Here is a 7,261-nt window from a genome sequence, read left to right as displayed (position 1 = left end):
TCCCTCGCCCTTGCCACGAGCCCAAGGTGACTCGGCTGGAATGCTCTCACCTGCAGCTCTTTTTAATTCCAAACACAGGTGCCCTCCACCCGCGCGCCGCTCGGCTTGTCAAGGACATCGGTAACTGCGAGTATGAACTTCTGGGAGGAGGGAGGCAGGTGGGGCTGTGATAAGGGAAGTGGCTTCTCCCAAGACCGGTTCGCGTCGGCAGGGGAACCATCCGCAGCCTTCCCAGCCACACAGGAGCCAAGAGGTGGCCGGGAGGAACAGACCCAGGACAGGTGAGCGACCGTCCTCATGTATCTGGCTTCTAATTTGGGCCAGAATCTAGATTTCCGAGCTCTTAAACCAACCCATACCGGTGTAAGAGGTCCATTCAGTCATGGGCGCCCTCCTTCCCGCACTGCATGTTGGTACTTGTAGTCCCGTGTGTTTTTTTTTTAAATAAATGCAGGACAGTCTATGTCGAATGTCCAGGACCCGGTGAGCAGGTCTCACTGTCTGCCACGAGTTGTCATTGATATTTATAATGCGCGCTGCGTGCACTCGGCCCCTCTACAGCTGTTCCTAAAGCGCCAGCGGCGCGGATTAGGCTTGAAGGGAGGCGCTGCGATTTGTGTACGGTAAAATACATTTAAAGCTCACGCAAGACCCTGAGAGGCAAAAGGAGATGCTAGCTCTCTGATGGCAACTAGATCAGTTTGTTTATCTTTGCCTTTTTATGCATCACACAAGATCGTAGCCTGTGGCTACAGGAGAGTTTTATATACAGGTACAATTATGGCATGCGTGCTAGAACGAAACACTCCTGATTAAGTGCAGGACGCCGCGATCACGAAACAGAGACATAAATACATGATCGAGGCTTACCTCACTATCGTAGGACCGTAACGAGGAAGCCTTAAAGACGAATACTACAAAGTAATGACGTATTACATTCTGCGCATCTTTAGTTATGATTTATGGTTCAATATTTTTTAATTTTTTTTTGCATGAAAAAGGCATTTAACAACCACCTGAATGCAAGATCGTGAAATCGTGTAGTAAAGTAAAATCACAAAGGCCTCTTTACTTAAGGAGAATTGTTTCCCTGTGCACAGTGATTGCAGCATGCAATATGTGAGGCAACAAACAGTGTTTTCTCATGTCAGTTTCATTATACTGTGGTAAGAGCGTGGCATTTGACATTTGTATTGTAGTAACACATGTTTGAATATGCTTTTATTAGTACACGTGTTCCAAGGAGCATGAGTTTTTGGCCACATCTATTGTCACTGGCAATTAATAAATGTCATAGTTCTTAAGCGATGGTCGGGTGAGGGTTTCCATTCAAAATTTGTTCCTGTTTTGCTTATAATGTTGGTTCATTTTGATGAATGCGGGTGAAACGTTTTTTAAAGTATATCCGTTTTAGGGTTGGCAAATGTTGTGCAGATCTACCTAGAGGGAAGAATACAATGGGTCAAAAAGCTATATCTTCCACGTTGACTGCGATAGAAATCTGTGATCGCTGCTACAGAAACGAATGCATCAAACTTTGCATGAAACTAACATTTTACTAAGAGGAGGGCAATTGTTTGGTTTGATGTATATCCTTTCACTAATTTTAGAGAAATCAGGGTTACAAAATGTGTACGGTGGGCTTTGAAAGGTTAAACGAGAAAGATATCTGTAACATTAGTTGCCAAACTGTCCTCAACATTAGATCAGGAGTCCAAATTTAAACCATAAAGAAACCTCATTGTGTCAGTGAGTATTTCCTCCATTATCCATTTCGGGCCTGCAAACTCATAGCTCAGTTCGGAACCCGCGAGTTTGGATTGTCTAACAGTGACATAATTGTTTATTCTTCTAGTCACCACCATTACAAGACGCAGGGTACTGTCCTCACGTCCAGAAAAAAAGGCCATATAAAGAGGCAGAGGCGAAATCGAGACCCACAGGCCTCCGTGGAGGGACTCTTTAAGGGTCTCCCCAAAGTTTGAAAATAAAAAAGAAATTATCATCACACAAACATTCATTAAGGTCTTAAAACCAAACCGGAACATAATTTGACCTTAACTGTGTTTCTTCAGTGAATATCTATCTATCTATCTATCTATCTATCTATCTATCTATCTATCTATCTATCTATCTATCTATCTATCTATCTATATTCACCTATATAGCGAGAGAGATAGAGTTACAAGGGCAGCTCCTCCCTTATTGCTGAGCAGCGTCGCCCACCAATTAAAATGCCCACATAAGCAATAAATAGATGAAAAATAAAATGGAAATGAAGTTAATTTATTACCGTTTTATCTTTCATCCATTCGTCCTGAACCGAGTGTCAGGGAGGGGCCTGCTGAGTGGCAGCAGCAGGGAGGAGCGTGGGCTGTCTGGGCTCCTCAGGTTAAAGTGCGTTTGTCCCTTTGGCCGTCCGTCTTGGGACGGCCAGCCAGACATGCGCACTTTGAAACCTTTCTAATGCAGCTGTCTTAAGACAGCTGAGGAAGCACAGGCATCCAGTGGCCTTGAGAGCGCCGAGAGGGGCCAACTCGCTGCAATCCTGGGGCTTCTCTCATACTGGTTAACAGCATGAGAGCAGCACCAGGATTAGTTAAGGGAGTTGGCAGGGGCCCGCACTGAACACTAGATGGCAGAGGTAGAGGACATGCAATGAGGAGGAGGAGGACGTGTTGTGCGTGTGAGGTAAGTATATTTTCATTATTTTGCTTGTGGCATGTGGCGCGATAGTGCATGGAACTAGTTCTACCCACCACCAATTTGCCCACCCCAAGCCTCTGCTTAGATGCCAGCCACCACTGGAGCGATAAACATACAGACCTAAATAACGGATGTATGGGGGAACAATACATGCGTATATCACGCATGCCTTTAGAACGCGGTCTGAACAACAGCCTCGTCCTTACCACGCAGATCTTTAACCCGACCCCTCTGAACCCTAAAACCTACCTCAGCCTGTCCTAAAAACGACCCAACACATTTGTCCCCGTCCTGTACCTTAAAACCCACCCCCACTGTTCTAAAAACGACTCCGACACCCGACCTGAACCCTAAACCCAACCCTGCCCTGTCCTAAAAACGACCCTGACCTCCCCACCCCAGGCCTGAACCCCCAAACTTACCCTGCCCTGTACTAAAAACTACCCTGACCCCCGCCCCTTAACCCTAAAACCTAGCCTGCCCTGTCCTAAACACTACCTCCATCCCCCGCCTGTGCCCTGAATCCTAAAACCTACCCTGCCATGTCCTGAAAACTACCTACCCCCTGTCCTGAACCCTAAAACCTACCCTACCCTGTCCTAAAAATTACCCTGACCCCAACCCCTGCCCTGTACCCTAAAACCTACCCCGCACTGTCCTAAAAACTACACAATCCCTACCCTGAACCATAAAACCTACCTCGCCTGTCCTAAAAACTACCCCGACCCCAGCACTCAACGCTAAAACCTACCCCACCCTGCCCTATAAACTACCCAACCCCCAGCCCTGAAGCATAAAACCTACCCCACCCTGTCCCAAAAACTACCCAAGCCGCCCACCCCGCCATGTACCCTAAAACCTACCCTACACTGTCCTACAAACTACCCTGACCCCCTGCCCTGAACCCTAAAACCTAGCCCGCCGTGTCCTAAAAACGACTTCGACCCCCTTCCCTGAACCCTAAACCTACCCGCCCTGTCCTAAAAATTTCTCCCACCTCCCTGCCCTAAACCCTAAAATCTACCCCACCCTTTACTAAAAATTACCCCACGCCCTCACCCCTGCACTGTACCCTAAAACCTACCCCACCCTGTCCTAAAAATGACCCCACTTACCTCTCTCAGCTCTCCTCTCTGCTTCTTCTTGTTTCCCCCGGACACCCAGTGCGCTCTCTCTTCCATTACCAAGGATATGCGTAGTAAACTCATGCATGGTAAACCCACGTGTAGTAAACGCATAAGCGTGGTAAGGGCACTATGGTCAATGTATAGAGATGCCTGACCGCGTCATAAGTGATGTTTCCCCTGTAACTGTCTGGAACAGGTTCATATGAGGTAGCTGTAACATGGCACAAAGCTTTAACCGTGGCCCTGGTGCCGTGGAGAAGCACAGGGCATTAGGAGCTGGTTCTGCAACAAACACAGACGCTAAAGAATGTATCTGTGTCCTGGCGTATTGGCACAAGGTTAATGTAACTGTTACTGCTATGCATGGACGCACAGGGATGAATGGTAGAATGCTTTTTGAGTACCCATGTGCCCTTGAGCAGTGTAGGTCTGTAACTGTCGAGTGCTACATGAGATCTGTCTGTCACATGAGGGCAGAGTTTATGAGTGTTCCTTTGTCACTGGAGCAGCTGCCAGGGCAGTAGGACCTCTACTTGGTACAGAGATACATGGGTGCACGCTTTAACTGTGTCTGATACACTTGGGCAGTTGTATACTGTGGGCGTTCTGCCTGGCCCAGAGTTTATGAATGCTCCATGACCCCTAAAGCCGCGGCATTGTAAGAGCTCTTCCTGTCTCAGGGGTACATGGGTACAGAACATTGACAACAGAGTGTCTGATGCCCTAGGGCAGTATAAAGCTGCAGAACATCTGCTTGGCCCTGCATCCCATTTATCACCATTCTTGGTGTGTTCATCAAGAATGAATGACGCTGTTAGGGCACTGCTTAACACAGGGGAACAGACACACAGCGTTACCAGGCTGCTTAAACATCCAGCTTACTATTCAAAAAGGTAAATTTACATGTGAGTAAGCCTACTCTTCCGCTCTGTAGTAAATTCAATTTTTGCTAATCAATGTTTCTGAGTGTACTTTTACTACAATGTGTAGATTTATGTCTCCAAACCCTAAAATATGGAGTGTGGCAGATTTATGAGTGCAAAGTCACTACTAATAACTTTTCACACATAGGTGGAGTTATGTACATGTATGTGTATATATATAAATATATATTAAAACAACACTCTTTCAGGGCCAGAGTGGTGCATAAATTATGCAAGAGAGAAGAGAGAACTCTTGATAGTTCGCAAGTTTAGGTGGAGAGCAGCTCCAGTAAGGAGCACCCTGCAACACCAGTGACACTCTGGATTTGCTCACCTCAAATGCCTGTTAGTCTAGCAAATTTTTTAAGCATAGGATTGACACAGTGCCTTCCACGCCAAGCTACAAAAGACAGTCTTTTGAACAGCAAAATCTTTAAGCATAGGTTTGGTCCCGTGCCATCCTTGCTGAGCTGGAAAATGACAAAAGCCTTTCACTACTCCAGGTACAGTATTACAGCTTTGGACTGGTAAAATACCACCCAAGCCAACCTGGAATGAGAGAAAGCAACCCTGACACGTATTTCAATGTCATTACATCTGTTCAAAGAGGTTTAGCTTTGTCCAGACACAACGAAGACCCCAATTTAAGTCAAAACAACACCCTTACTGGGTTAGAGTGACGCAAAACGTATGCACACAGAAGAGAGAACTCTGGGTAGTTCCCAAGTATAGGTGGAGAGCAGCTGCAGTAAAGAGCACCCCCCCAACACCAGCAACACTCTAGATTTGCTTGCCTCAAATGTCTGTTATTCTAACAAAGTTTTTAAGCATTGGATTGACACAGTTCCATCCACACCAAGCCGGAAAACAAGAAAGTTATTTGCCTTTGCACAGCAAACCTTTTAAGCAGGATTAGCCTATTACCATCCTTGCTGAGCTGTAAAATGAAAAAAGCTTTTCACCACTCCAGGCACACTATTTCAGCGTTGGCCTGGTAAAATAGCATCCGATCCAACGTAGAATGAGCAACAGCAATCCCTTACACATGATTTGATTTCATTATATTTCCTCAGAGAGGGTTAGGTTTGTCCAGACACAAAGGAGCATTCAGTATCAGTCGAAACAGCATCCTTTCACAGCTAAAGTGACGCATAAATTATGCAAAACAGAAGAGACAATACTGGGTACTTCCAAAGTTTAGGTGGAGAGCAACTCCAATAAGGAGCACCCTGCAACACCAGCAACACTCTAGGTTTGCTCACCTCAAATGTCTGTTATACTAGCAAAGTTTTTAAGCATAGGATTGACACAGTGCCGTCCACGCCAAGCTAGAAAAATCTTTAAGAAGGATTGGCCAAGTGCCATCCTTGCTGAGCTGTAAGATGACAAAAGCCTTTCATTTGTGTGTGTGTTTTAAATGTAGAACAAAATTAAAAAGTTACAGCAGTATTAAGTTAATTTTGAATTCAATATTTCATGAATATAAAAAGCATATACATATTTTAAATCAAGATTATTTTTAAAGTTTAATTTAAAAAGATCCCACCTAATGTAAAATTGTTATATTTATTTATTATGTATTTACTATTACAAAAAGCTAGTTATAGGATTAAGCTAAATGAATTAATTTAGTTGTAAATAAATGCTGCATTTATATTTAAATTAATATGATTACTAAAATATTTCACCATAAAATAATATTTATTTCTATATATATTTTGAACTTTAAAGTATATTTATAAAAACCTTTTAAAAAGTAAAAATAAATTAATTTGTTTTAACGTTATTTCCTATGGCTCTGCCTCCATTTCTTTCTATGGGAGAGTATAGAAGTGCCAGTGGTTGGCCATGTGTGGTGCTGGATTTACTCCATTTCTGAGCTGGAATACATTTATTACGCTTGGGCTGTAGTAACTGTGGAAGAGCAGTTTGTAATTAGCAATAGGCTTACTTTTGGTGGCTAGGTGTATGCCCCTCCCTAACCCCTTCCTTTCTCCTCTCTAAACACCTCCCATTTAGTAGTGAGTATTTCCCATTTTCCAGCCAGTCGCCCTGGTGCCTTCCGCATTTACTACTAACTAGCAAACTTACATCTGTGAGGATCTCTTCATAGAAAAAATAGGTGATGCAGAGATTTCTGCCTTTAGGTCTGTGTATTGCATTTTGTAGTATTTAGTACCACTGTAGTACTACTTTACTCACAACAAAATGCAGTTTGTGAACCAACCCAAAGAACCAGGCAGAGATGCTCTTCTTGCCAATAAATGCCAGAGGAACTTGCCCTAGATGGAAGGGTCAATCTTGACCACAGTGCCAGCTTCACTTGCTTGGGTAAATGCTCCTTGATGTGATCTGCAGGTGGTGAGTTCGATCCTGGCTAGGTCCACTAAAACATTCATCTGAGATTACCAATCTGAGTACTATTAATTAAATTGTGTATTGGCAAATGTTATTTACAGAGTTAAGTAGCAGTATAAATAACGTATAAAAACTATGAATTATGGC

At 44.0% G+C, this 7,261-nt stretch overlaps 1 protein-coding gene across 1 annotated transcript in view; it reads left to right on the top strand.

The window, feature by feature from the left end:
- Window positions 1-208: 208 nt before the first annotated feature.
- Window positions 209-7,261, top strand: part of LOC138300562 (chloride channel protein ClC-Kb-like) — a 198,584-nt gene continuing 191,531 nt past the window's right edge. The window contains exon 1 of the mRNA XM_069240102.1: window positions 209-281. The gene's annotated coding sequence lies outside the window, so the exon portion shown is untranslated. The remainder of the gene's footprint in view (window positions 282-7,261) is intronic.

Source organism: Pleurodeles waltl, chromosome 6, assembly GCF_031143425.1.
Source record: "Pleurodeles waltl isolate 20211129_DDA chromosome 6, aPleWal1.hap1.20221129, whole genome shotgun sequence".
Taxonomy (NCBI): Eukaryota; Metazoa; Chordata; class Amphibia; order Caudata; family Salamandridae; genus Pleurodeles; species Pleurodeles waltl.
Note: the sequence above shows the minus strand (reverse complement) of the source record. Positions and strands in the feature narration are given on the sequence as shown.